General features: G+C 38.3%; 1 protein-coding gene across 1 annotated transcript in view; it reads left to right on the top strand.

The window, feature by feature from the left end:
* Nucleotides 1-1,125: 1,125 nt before the first annotated feature.
* The window catches only part of mfsd13a (major facilitator superfamily domain containing 13A), a 33,361-nt gene continuing 21,013 nt past the window's right edge, over nt 1,126-13,473 (top strand). The window contains exon 1 of the mRNA XM_028795741.2: nt 1,126-1,374. The gene's annotated coding sequence lies outside the window, so the exon portion shown is untranslated. The remainder of the gene's footprint in view (nt 1,375-13,473) is intronic.

Here is a 13,473-nt window from a genome sequence, read left to right as displayed (position 1 = left end):
AAAACACTAGATTTACCTTGTTTGTTTAGACATTTTGACAATTTCTGATTGAGCCTCAGTTAGTCTCACCAGGCCACACTGTAGACAGCGCACAGCCAAAATCAGCAGCACCAATTCAACCACAGTATGAGTGGTTAACAGTGAGACGGGGGGGGGGGGGGGGGGGGGGGGGGGGGGTTTAGAAGTCCAAATTTAGCAACTTGGCAGGCCTGACTCCTCCTATCACTGTTGCTTCTAGTGAGAGAAACTTTTCATCTTTAAGGCTGATTAAATCTCTCGAGACCTACCTACCATGTGCCAGGAGAAGCCTTCAGTCCTAGCTCTGACTTTAAAAGAGCACAATGTTTGTGGACAAAATGATTGCATTTGCTATAGCCTGCAAACCACGATTTTGAAAGTTACAGTAATAACTTTAGAGCCCATTTTTTGTTCTTTAAATTGCTATTATGTGTACTTTTTTCTTCATTTTTGAAATGTTATGATGTGCATTTTCCATTTATTATTTTTATTAAGTTTTAAACTTTATTCTATTATTGTTTTTCTGCACAAATTCTGCATTTATCGTTGTGTTTTATTTATATAATGTTTTTCATAACAAAGGATTTTTGTTCATTAAATTCTCCTTGTTCGTCTTAATTTACGACTTTGGAGACTCAGGAAAAAAAGAGTTGGAGGGGTTCATGGAGCTTTTTACCTGGGGCCCCCAAAGCCCTATAATATCGTCTAGTACCTGACTGCAAACATAGCAGAGATATGATTAGAAATCCAATCCCTCATAACCTTCGTGTCGTGTCCTTTGACTCTGTCAGCCTAAGCGCAACTCTCTAGTTCAACAGCGTTCGAACGTGTACACTGCACACTGAAATCGAACATCGAGTCAAACGTGCTGCTATATCGATAATTCAGTGCCAAGTTGACGATGTCTTTGGATGTTAATATTTTTTACCTATAAATAAAACCACACAGCTGCTACGGCAAATTAAATATAAATAAATGCAATTCTAAAAGCAGATGTGGCAGCCAGCTCGTCTGTGCAGCCGTGAGCTCAGCAAACACATTTCCGGTCCTCTTGTGTTACGTCAAGCTCTCCGTAAGGAAACCGTGGCTGGGGGCGGGTGACGTTCTGCGAGAGTAAAGCCCGGCCGTTTCAGAAGCGCACGGAGAGAAGGCACTGTGTCGTGTCCCGTGATGCGGTTTCCTTGATGCTTATTACTGAACTGGCTGCCATTTCTTTTTCATTTACAACGAAGAGAAGAGAAATTAATGACATACAGCTGTGAAATAAGATTAAGAAAATATTAAAGATATGTGTAAATTAATTCCACACTTGGTTGTCTTATTAAAGCCCATCGGCTGAAGCAGTTGCGACTTCAGGTAAGCGCCTGGTGCTTTAATTTCGTTAATATTTCGGGAGGGGATGTTCTACGGGAAACAACTGGTGTTTAAAGAAAGCCAAACACACAAAGCAACTTTTCTAGTACTAGTATTTGGCATCATTCTTTGAAATATGAAAACGATCAGTGGAAAACGGGTTTAAGCGCCTTGGACAATCTTAAAATAACAGAAGTGGTACTGTAGACTAAATAATTGGGCGGAAAAGGAGGGGGTCGCTGTCGATGAAAGCCACGAATGCTTTTTTAGAAGTACATTATATGATGCCTAGTGAAGTGACTTTATTATTTATATATTTATAATTAATCACGCCGTATATATTTTCATTCATGATATTTCTTCGCTCAAATTGTAAAACAAAGCTTTTAAATTACAATGAACTGAGAGTACCTAGAATGAAATACAAGAAATATAATACAGAAGGCATATAAAATGAAAAAATGCATGAAACCAGGTTGGCTTGTGAGTATTTAAATGCAGAAACGAAACACGGTGTGAAGACGCGGCTGTAAACTGAAGCGGACCACAGATGTTTCAAGCTTCAAGTGTTGCTCCTCTTTGGATGATCAAAGGTGTCCCATAGTTGTATTAGGACAAGCACTGTTAATGAATATTTCGGAATATTCGTTTTTTAAAGTTTGGGAGAGATTTAGCAAAATTCTGTGGTCGAAAGAAACCAGTGCAGTGGAAATACATGCGACGTTTGAATTTAATGTTATGGGCCATTACTTGGCATCAGCAATTGGACCTAGCTAATGGAGCTTGTTTATAAATACACATATAATGTGTGTGTGTGTGTATATATTAGTGTGTGTATACAGTATATATAAATGTTTGAGTGTGTACATATATATATATATATATATATATATAATAGAGAGAATGTGTGTGTATACAGTATATAAAAATGTTTGTGTGTGTGCATATACAGTATATATATATATATATATATATATATATATATATATATATATATATATATATATATATATACAGTGGGTACGGAAAGTATTCAGACCCCCTTCAATTTTTCACTCTTTGTCATATTGCAGCCATTTGCTAAAATCATTTAAATTAATTTTTTCCCTCATTAATGTACACACAGCACCCCATATTGACAGACAAAAAAAAGAATTTTTGAAATTGTTGCAGATTTATTAAAAAAACTGAAATATCACATGGTCCTAAGTATTCAAACCCTTTGCTCAGTATTTAGTAGAAGCACCCTTTTGAGCTAATACAGCCATGAGTCTTCTTGGGAAAGATGCAACAAGTTTTTCACACCTGGATTTGGGGATCCTCTGCCATTCCTCCTTGCAGATCCTCTCCAGTTCTGTCAGGTTGGATGGTAAACGTTGGTGGACAGCCATTTTTAGGTCTCTCCAGAGATGCTCAATTGGGTTTAAGTCAGGGCTGTGGCTGGGCCATTCAAGAACAGTCACAGAGTTGTTGTGAAGCCACTCCTTCATTATTTTAGCTGTGTGCTTAGGGTCATTGTCTTGTTGGAAGGTAAACTTTCAGCCCAGTCTGAGGTCCTTAGCACTCTGGAGAAGGTTTTTGTCCAGGATATCCCTGTACTTGGCCGCACTCATCTTTCCCTCGATTGCAACCAGTCGTCCTGTCTCTGCAGCTGAAAAACACCCCCACAACATGATGCTGCCACCGCCATGCTTCACTGTGAGGACTGTATTGGACAAGTGATGAGCAGTGCCTGGTTGTCTCCACACATGCCGCTTAGAATTAAGGCCAACTCCCGCATGGAGTTTGCTAAAAGACACCTGAAGGACTCTGAGATTGTGAGAAATAAGATTCTCTGGCCTGTTGAGACCAAGATAGAACATTTTGGCCTTAATTCTAAGCGGTATGTGTGGAGACAACCAGGCACTGCTCATCACTTGTCCAATACAGTCCCCACAGTGAAGCATGGCGGTGGCAGCATCATGCTGTGGGGGTGTTTTTCAGCTGCAGGGACAGGACGACTGATTGCAATCGAGGGAAAGATGAGTGCGGCCAAGTACAGGGATATCCTGGACAAAAACCTTCTCCAGAGTGCTAAGGACCTCAGACTGGGCCGAAGGTTTACCTTCCAACAAGACAATGACCCTAAGCACACAGCTAAAATAACGAAGGAGTGGCTTCACAACAACTCTGTGACTGTTCTTGAATGGCCCAGCCAGAGCCCTGACTTAAACCCAATTGAGCATCTCTGGAGAGACCTAAAAATGGCTGTCCACCAACGTTTACCATCCAACATGACAGAACTGGAGAGGATCTGCAAGGAGGAATGGCAGAGGATCCCCAAATCCAGGTGTGAAAAACTTGTTGCATCTTTCCCAAGAAGACTCATGGCTGTATTAGCTCAAAAGGGTGCTTCTACTAAATACTGAGCAAAGGGTCTGAATACTTAGGACCATGTGATATTTCAGTTTTTCTTTTTTAATAAATCTGCAACAATTTCAAAAATTCTTTTTTTTGTCTGTCAATATGGGGTGCTGTGTGTACATTAATGAGGGAAAAAATTAATTTAAATGATTTTAGCAAATGGCTGCAATATGACAAAGAGTGAAAAATTGAAGGGGGTCTGAATACTTTCCGTACCCACTGTATAATATATATATATATATATATATATATATATATATATATATATATATAATGTGTATACAGTATATATAAATGTGTGTGTGTGTATATATATATATATATATATATATATATATATATATATATATATTAGTGGCAATGGCGCTATATAGGAGTCGACCAGACACCGACTGACAACGGAGGCATGTGTAAAATAAATAAACAGAACTTTTGTTTTTCTTCAGCCATGGGAAGCCCAACACAGTCCCAAGCAACAAACAAAGTAAATCACCCCAAACCACAACCACCACCACCACCATCATCATCATCATCATCTTCTCCTTCTCCTTCTCCTTCTCCTTCTCCTTCTCCTTCTCCTTCTCCTTTTGTTGTCCTTGTGGTCATCCCGACTCTGGCGCCTAGAGTAGTGGCTGCAGGCTTCTTTTATAGTACCCTCAGAAGTGTGCCAGGTGCTCGTTGACCTACTTCAGGCTGCGGTTCCGGGTGTGGCTTCAGTCCAGCCCACATGGGCTCGTTAAGCCACCGCCGCTCACCTCATCAGGGATGATCTCCAGCCCACCCCAACAGGGATGAGCTCCAGTGTTCCACCATTGTGGCCCCAATGCAACCCAGGGGGGCTGCCACCAAATGTTCTGGGGGATGTAGTGTGCTGCTCCCCCGGATCCAGTATCAAAAGGGCGTCCCGACCGGGCATGGGTCCCGGCCGTCTGCCACTAATATATATATATATATATATATATATATATATATATATATATATATATATATATATATATATATATAGTGTGTGTGTAGTATATGTGTGTACATACACATACAAACACACACCCCCAAGACCTCTGAACCTGTTTTGACATTCCAATCAAGATGTGGTAACTGATTAGCAAAAAACTTTGTAACGCAAGACAATAAAAGCAAATATGATTTGTAGATATAAATATGTAACAGAGGATGAGGTATGCGACACAACGTTTAATTTTTTTTTTTTTTTTAAGCTTCTACTTAATAACAGACATCACCCAAAAACAGACGTAAAAGGTGATATGGCAATCAAGACTTATTTTTATGTGATGTTTTTTTCAGGTGATTCCGTGGTATGTTGAAAATAAACCTTTCATCTTTTTTTTTTTTTTTTTTTTTTTCCTTTTTTTCATTTGTTTTGTTTGTTATAAACCAGCAATCCAGTTTAGGAGTTCTTTTCAGCTACAGTGCTTGCAAGCGGATATGATCCCTTCTGATTTCTAAGACAGAAGTAGTCACTTTTATCTTCTTGTTTATGGTCCTCGTGTTTTGTGATATTGTACCTTCAGCCAAGCAGAACAAAGACTGCCAGGTGTGCACTTTGCTGTTTTGTTATCTTTTGACAATTGTGTATTTTGGAAACTGTGACTTAATGTAGCAATAAAAGTGCAATCAGTTTACAGTCAAAAGACATATTTACATAACAGTGAAAGTTTTTACTCGAGGAAGTGAGCGTGATTGTTTGCTCTTAGATGGTGTCTTCAAAGCAAATGATATGCACGTTGTTTTCAGTATAAGCCAAGATTTCTCTATGGATGGTTGCAAGAAATAAACATGTACCATGGCTGGGGGAATACGCTTGTGTATTAAGAAAAGGGAAAGCATGAAGAAATCTCTGAACATATGCAGAATTGTGAAGTTTACTTACCAGAAGAGTGGCTTAACGTTCATTTCAGAATGTTCATTTCCTTCATTACTGGTTTGAGTTCTTTGAACCTAAAATACGCATCTGTAATTCAGTAATGGTTAGAAAACTACCAATGATAATAATATACATTAAGTGGCTACTTTATCAGATTTATTGTCTGTCTCTGAGGAGGAATCACTTAAGGCAGTGGTTCCCAAACTCGATCCTGGGGACCCATTGTGGCTGCAGGTTTTTGTTCCAGTTTCACAATTGGTGATAGTAATCGATAACAACGGATCCCATTTAATTAGCTGGTCTTTTTTTTACTCTTCTCTTATTCTGCATTCAGAAAACCAGAACAATATGTTTTTTTACATTTATAAGACATCTAGAAATATTTCTATTTTTTTTCTCAAGCTATAAATGCTTAACTCTCTTTTGTTGTTTTCCTATTATTCTCCCCTTTTCCTGTGTAGTTTGCTCCCTTCATTTAACCCTAATAGTAACAATTAACATCCAGCACAGCAGACACGCAGAATGATGAAAGCAGCAATGGCTTCAGTGTCAGACCCACTAATTAGTAAATAATTAAATAACCAGAACACATGGAAAAACAGAATGAAACTTAGGTTGAAAATACTGTTAATGACTTAAAAAAAAAACTACATATTCCCTATATAACTGCTTATTGCATTTTAATAAAAATCTACCAAACTTAGTTTAGAATTTTTACATTGACTCCAAAATACAGAAACTAGGAAATAATGAATCACTTAATTAGGTTAAGACTCCAATGAAAAACAGAAGTTGGTTGAAACAAAAACCTGCAGCCACAGTGGGTCCCCAGGATCGAGTTTGGGAACCCCTGACTTAAGGTATTGCTTCCGCTCTCAACAGCTATTCATAACATTGCTGAGAGGGGAACTTAGGACTTTGATCTTATGCTGGCTGATTGGGAAATACAACTTGCAGTTTTTATAGATTACTTAGTTGATTTCTGCCCAGCAACAAGTGTCTTATCAGTTTTGCTGTGTTCATGCTGCTCGTTACACTGTCCTTCCCATATAGCCAACTGTTCAGTGAGTGACAACATCAAAGCCACATATAATGCCATTTAAAGCTATTACAGCTGTATTTTGTGTTTGTGTGTTTTGTTGGGGTGCGGGGTCAAAACTGAGGTTTTGATTACAGCATGGCAGTAAATGCCATGAGTCTGGTCTGCGGAGTATCAATGATAGTGTTGAAGTATGATTCTGAGGCACAACCTTCATACATAAAAAGCAAGAGTTGAATGCCAGAATATACTGTATCTGAACATCATTGTCAACAATTCTGCAAGGGTAGTCAGTCCTAAAGTGACTCCAGAAGTATGACCATAAATTCTGGTTAATTTATTATCCTTGCTGTTTGTAGATCTCAGACCAATTAGGCAGATGCAGGATAAGAAGGAGTGATCTTCAGCGTTCTACTTAGGGCCTTTTAATTAGGCGTGGATATTGCAGCCACTGGCAGCTCTGTATTTTGGTTTGTCTGTATGTTCTGTTCTTTGCGAAACACTAAGAAGATATAATGGAAAGGTCAGGCATATTCTCCTCCTAAAACAACCCTCCTGCATGCGCTCTATTACAATGTAATTACACTATCTAATGGTAACATAATAAATAATGTGCTTTGTATCGTGGGAAGAAGAATGTACTGAAGCAGATTACTTTTCGTTCATTTATACTGTAGTAAGTTAATCGGCAGCCAAGCAAAACTGTTTGAGGGATAAAGAAATCTTTGAGTTTTAGGAAAGTACCTTGCAAGAGTTGCAAGTAAAGTGTGTAGACCATAGGGGGGGGGGGGGGGGAGTAAGAGCTGAAAGCTGTTTTTCTTCTTTTTTTATACTATTTTTAAATTATCAGGAAAACCCTGCACATAAAGAAATATAAATTATTCCTTGGGATAGAATGTTGCACTGGTTACCTTCAAAACATATGGGCCTGGGTAATAAAAAAAAACAAAAAAAAAAAACAGGTATAGTTAGTGCAAAAACAATATAATAGTACAGTAATAATGTATTGTTTTCATTTTGTTCTGACTCCATACCAGCCAAGCTTTAATTGATGCTGGATCTGGCTTCAGTTAGTGCCTACAGGTCAGAGCAAGAGACAGAGAGATAAAAATAAATAACCCTCTGCCAGTCATCCAACAGGAAAATCAATTACATATTTGCCCAGGCACTCCCAAATGGCATTAGTGATTCTTCCTGGCAATAGCTGAATGTGTTTTGCTCACTCCAGTTTCTCGGTCATGGTGATGCCAAAAAATGTAAAGTTATTGACTAACTTGAACATTGCCCAGAAATGGATGATCTGGTAAATAAACAAAAACACCACACATGCACACACACAAGCATCTTAGAGGATGGATGGAAGGGTACAGCAGATGCTTTGTGAAGCAATGTGAAGGAGTATATTATGTTCCAGGGATTTTCCCCCATTTAGCAGTGGCAAATAAAGATGCCAGAATTGTATAATAGTGACATAAAGCAAAGTTTACTTAAATACTAGAAGCTGATATGAAAATTCACCTTTTACCAGAACATTTATCGAAACACATTTTGGGACATTTGAATGACCTGAAAATAAATAAACGAATGTCTTTGATGGATTCAGTCAAAGCCCATCTTCTGTTATATTGCACTAAGGAGAACGATCAAAAAATCACATTGCTATAGTTGTAAAGTTGTTAAGCTCTTATTGCAGTAAAATGCTCATCCCCTTAATATTAGTGAGAGCTCAGGATAATTATGAAACCTGATTACAGCAGTTTATCTGTTTATATATAGCTTTTCTTTTCCAAGCAAAAATAATTTGAGTATTTTGGGATTTGTGTTAATGCAAAGCAAAATTAGGACAGTTTTTATAGGGGTTTGGGTATTTTTATTTAAGGCACGGTAAATCTAAACTAAAGGTATTATATGCACAATAAAGATTAAGATTTATTTGACTTAGAGTTTGGTTTTTTAGCAAAACAGAGAAGAGGAGAGCTTACAAAGCAAGCTGTAGCTTATTCAATTCAACATTGTGCTCAAGACACTCAGAAGAAAGTAAACAATACTCTACATCCCCCGTATGGTTTGTGGTGGAAGATGGTTTTTAAAATTGTTCTCCCAATTACCTAGCTGATTACTCTATGCGTAATGCTGTGTTTGTGGTTGCCTGCGGCAGGTCAAGATGTGTACAAAGCAGGTGTAGCTGACGGAGACGAACATGCCCGACACAGGTGAATCTAACTATTGTCTGTAACTTCCCATTATAACAGACTCATTTGAAAGTTAAATTAAACAAGCGTACATTTGCTGTGACATGTAATACTATTGTTTAAAAAGATAAGTGTGTTTCAGAAGATCACTGCATACTGTTTTGAGCAGAATACTTTATTTCCCCTCCAGTAAAACTATTAAATTTTTATTACTATTACATTATTACTATTACATTACATATAAGCCAAAGAGTAAACTTCATGCTATTGAAGAGCATGTCATTCTGTTGGTTGCTGTTGTCAGCGATACATAGAAGTAAATAATGAACATTCGTCTTAAAATTTTATGGATTACCATATATCACAGTTCCCTAAAAATACAAATAAGATTTAATCATTCTCAGAGTTTGTATTTCCTAAAATGTGTGTATTTTTATCACTTAGTGTAAGATGGTGGCATTATAATTCAAGTAAGTACAGATATGTCAGTGTCTTGTTTTCATTTCTTTCCTACATTTTCTTCCACCAAAGTACCCTCCTTTTTGTCCAAATTCCTTATAGTTCATTGCTTTATGGGGCATCTTAGTGAGTACTTACTCAACAATATGAATATTACAAGTAGTTAGTAATGGTAGCTGATCACAGCAGAGTAACCTATGTGAACTTTGCATGTTCCCCTGTGTTTACCTGAGCTAGATGTTGTGTCTCTGAGGTTCCCATTCAATCAGTTTCACTAGTTTCTCTAAAACACTCCAGTATGCTTGTGTTTGTGTACCTCTAGTGATGAATTAGCATTCCATCCTGAGGTGTTTCCTGCATTGCTGTCATTGTTTATAGGATAGGTTGCATCTTTCCTTCTTAAACTTAAATCTTTTTATTAATCTGAGTGCAGAATCTAATTTGAATAGAAATACAGTAATCCCTCACCTATCGCGGGGGTTACGTTCCAGAGCCCCCCCACGATAGGTGAAAATCCGCGAAGTAGCGACCTATATTTATTTTATTATTTATACATATTTTAAGGCTTTATAAACCCTTCCCACACTCTTATAAACCTTTCTCACTCTCTTGTTAACCTTTCCCACGCTCTTATAAACACTTCCTATGCTCTTAAACACTTTCTACATTCTTAAACACCTCAGACCAACACTGCACACTGCACACAGCGATCAGACGTCAATGTGTCTGCACTCGCTTTGTGAAGGGGGGCAGCTGAACTCACGCTGAGCAGAAATGGACTTTGTGCTGCTTCTGCCAAAATGCCTGCTTGTCGCTCTGTGCGAGGAGTGTGTGTGTGTGGGTGTGGGTGTGTGAGAGCTGAACGCACCTTCGCTCAAACCCCCCCTCCCCGGAAGCGCAGAACGCTCCTGCCACTTCGCATTGTCAAGGGGGTGGGGAGCTGAATGAACGCTAAGGAGAAGTGGACTTTGTGCTGGCTTTGTGCTGCTTGTCGCTCTGCGTGTCAATAATTTAAAAGCCTGTACATCACCAATTTTCCTGTCTCATTGTCTTGTCTTGCGTGAAGTTAAAATGTTTTATAATAGTGAGATGTTACTCATATCCTTAGCCCGACATCCACATATCATATGTGTTAACAAAGTGTGTTTTATAAGTTTACATGTGTTTAAAGCATGTGGGATGGGTATTTTAAGGCTTAAACTATAAAAATGTTTATTTATATGGTCTTTCTATATCGCGGATTTTCTCCTGTTGCTGATGGGTCTGGAACATAACTTCCGCGATAGGCGGGCAATCACTTGTATTTAAAAACCCGCGAAGTCGTGAATCCGCGAAAAGTGAACCGTGAAGTAGCGAGGGATTACTGTAATAGATATAATTTTGTTATGAATCTGAAAACGTATTGTATGTTTCCTTGTTGACAGTTTCTTCACACAATACTGTTTTTAATTCCCTCATTAGTTAACATTTAATACCATACTTTATTTGTTTTTAGGACTAGATTTCTGTATTTTTCACTTCTTTATACAGTCCGTTCCATAAGTATTTGGACAGTGACACAATTTTCAGAATTTTGGCTCTGTACGTCATCACAATGGATATGAAATAAAGCAATCATTATGTGATTGAAGTATAGACTTTTATCTTTAATTTAAGGGGTTTATCAAAAAATATTGTGTGAGCCATTTAGGAACGATAGACATTTTTATACATGGGGGCTCAAAAGTATTTGGACAAACTAACAAAATCATAAATATAATGATCATTTTCAATTTTTGGTTGAAAATCCGTTACAGTCAATGACTGTCTGAAATCTGGAATCCATGACCATCTACAAATGCTGGGTTTCCTCTCTATTGATGGTTTGCCAGGCCTTTACTGCAGCTGTCTTCAGTTGCTGCTTGTTTGTTAGACTTTCTGCCATCATTTTTGTCTTCAGCAAATGAAATGTATGTCCAATTGGGTTGAGGTCAGTTGATTGATTTTGCCATTGAAGATTATTCTACTACTTTGTGTTAAAAAGCACAAAGACATTTCGCAGTATGTCTTCGCTCATTGTCCATCTGCACTGTGAAGTGTCGTCCAATCAGTTTGCAGCATTTATGTGAATCTCAGCAGATAGTATAGCCCTATACACTTCAGAATTCATCTACTTCTGCCAACAGTCATATCATCAAAAAACACTACTGACTGACTTCCATTAGCAGTCAGACATGATCATTCCATAACACTGTCTTGACCATGTTTTACAGATGATGTGGTATTTTTTGTAAACCACATAAATTAAAGCTTAACATCTACAATTCAATCACATAATGATTGCTTAATTTCACATCCATTGTGGTGGCGTACAGAGCCAAAATTGACACTGTCCAAATACTGACTTTATTTAAGACTACATCCACACTGTTATATTTTCAAGTTCAAGTGATAAATATTGATTTGAGGCTGTCAACCAAGTTATTTACAATCATTTTCACAGGGCTCTGAATTTTTCACTACAGTGACACTGGCAGCCACAGGATTTATTGTAAAACTGTTGCAACCAGTAAATAATCATTGCAACCAGTAAATAATCTTCCTTTTGTATATAGCATTCAAACTTTACAAAACATAATTTAGATGTGTATTTGTAAGCAGCACAACAAACGCCATGTTAAGCAACTCTTCTATGGCTGCTATTCTGGAATATTTTTTCATGAAGGGTGACCAACCAGTGAATGAATGATTCAGTGAATGAGACGTTGTAATGAGCAGAACCCTATAAGGGAAAGGCCACCAAATAAACATGAACCAACTAGAGCCGATCAGGGTACTGATTTGGGAAATTCTGCTTTGAACCGTCCATACCACAATGCTGATGCTACATTTACAAAAGTATCATGCTCTGGAGAGCGTTTTTAAAAGTCTTTGTTTTTGGGGGTTGAAAACACTTGGGGGCGGCACGGTGGCGCAGTGGGTAGCGCTGCTGCCTCGCAGTTGGGAGACCTGGGGACCTGGGTTCGCTTCCCGGGTCCTCCCTGCGTGGAGTTTGCCTGTTCTCCCCGTGTCTGCGTGGGTTTCCTCCGGGCGCTCCGGTTTCCTCCCACAGTCCAAAGACATGCAGGTTAGGTGGATTGGCGATTCTAAATTGGCCCTAGTATATGCATGGTGTGTGGGTGTGTTTGTGTGTGTCCTGCGGTGGGTTGGCACCCTGCCCGGGGATTGGTTCCTGCCTTGTGCCCTGTGTTGGCTGGGATTGGCTCCAGCAGACCCCCGTGACCCTGTGTTCGGATTCAGCGGGTTGGAAAATGGATGGATGGATGGAAAACACTTGGGTAGTGTGGATGAAACATGAAAATTAAAACCAGAGTTTGTTTTTAAATGGAAGTGTAGTAGTGTGGACAGGGCCTAAGTGTTTATCTCGGAAAATGAATTTGATTATACATGTAGTTTTGTTTTGTATCAGTGAGAAGTGATCAAATTATAAGAGTAAAATAAAATGCATAAAAGCTTTTTTTTTTAAGATAAACTTGTTAAACTAATTGATAACTGCCAGATAAATTGAAAAGTTGTTAGTGATTTCATTGACCTCCTTAGTGTTACATTTTTTCTCGAAAAAACATGTAAAAAGCGTTGCATTTTTTTGGCTTGAAAAATGGCATATTTATTAAATCTCTTCTTTCTACTGTAAAACATGCAAGACACTAAAACTACAAAGTCAGAAGTGTAGAAAGTATAGTAATAATACTACTACTAATAATAATAATAAAAATAACGCTAATACCCTATATACTGTCAAAATGTGTAATTTACGTATGTGGTATATCTTGAAGCACAGTGAAATATTCAGCGTCACAGTTGGGACAATAGTAGCATGATACCTTGTGTATTTTCTTTCCAGACTGATCAGTTGCACACTGCACATGTGCGATTGACACAAGCGTCACTTTCGGATTTATCAGAATCACTTTCGATTTCACTGTCCATTTCAGTTTCCCTGCCTGAAGACAGATTCACTTCATCATAATTGCTCGTATCACTGTCAAGAGTGGGCTGCTGAAAAACACTTCTTATGAGATGCCATTATGAGGCTAGGAGAAGCCGTGTGTGCAGTGTTGCCTGGGAACACTCGGGCCTGTTGC

The sequence above is a fragment of the Erpetoichthys calabaricus genome, chromosome 2, assembly GCF_900747795.2.
Source record: "Erpetoichthys calabaricus chromosome 2, fErpCal1.3, whole genome shotgun sequence".
Taxonomy (NCBI): Eukaryota; Metazoa; Chordata; class Cladistia; order Polypteriformes; family Polypteridae; genus Erpetoichthys; species Erpetoichthys calabaricus.
The sequence above is the reverse complement of the archived record's forward strand: the minus strand, read 5'-3'. Positions and strand labels throughout refer to the sequence as shown.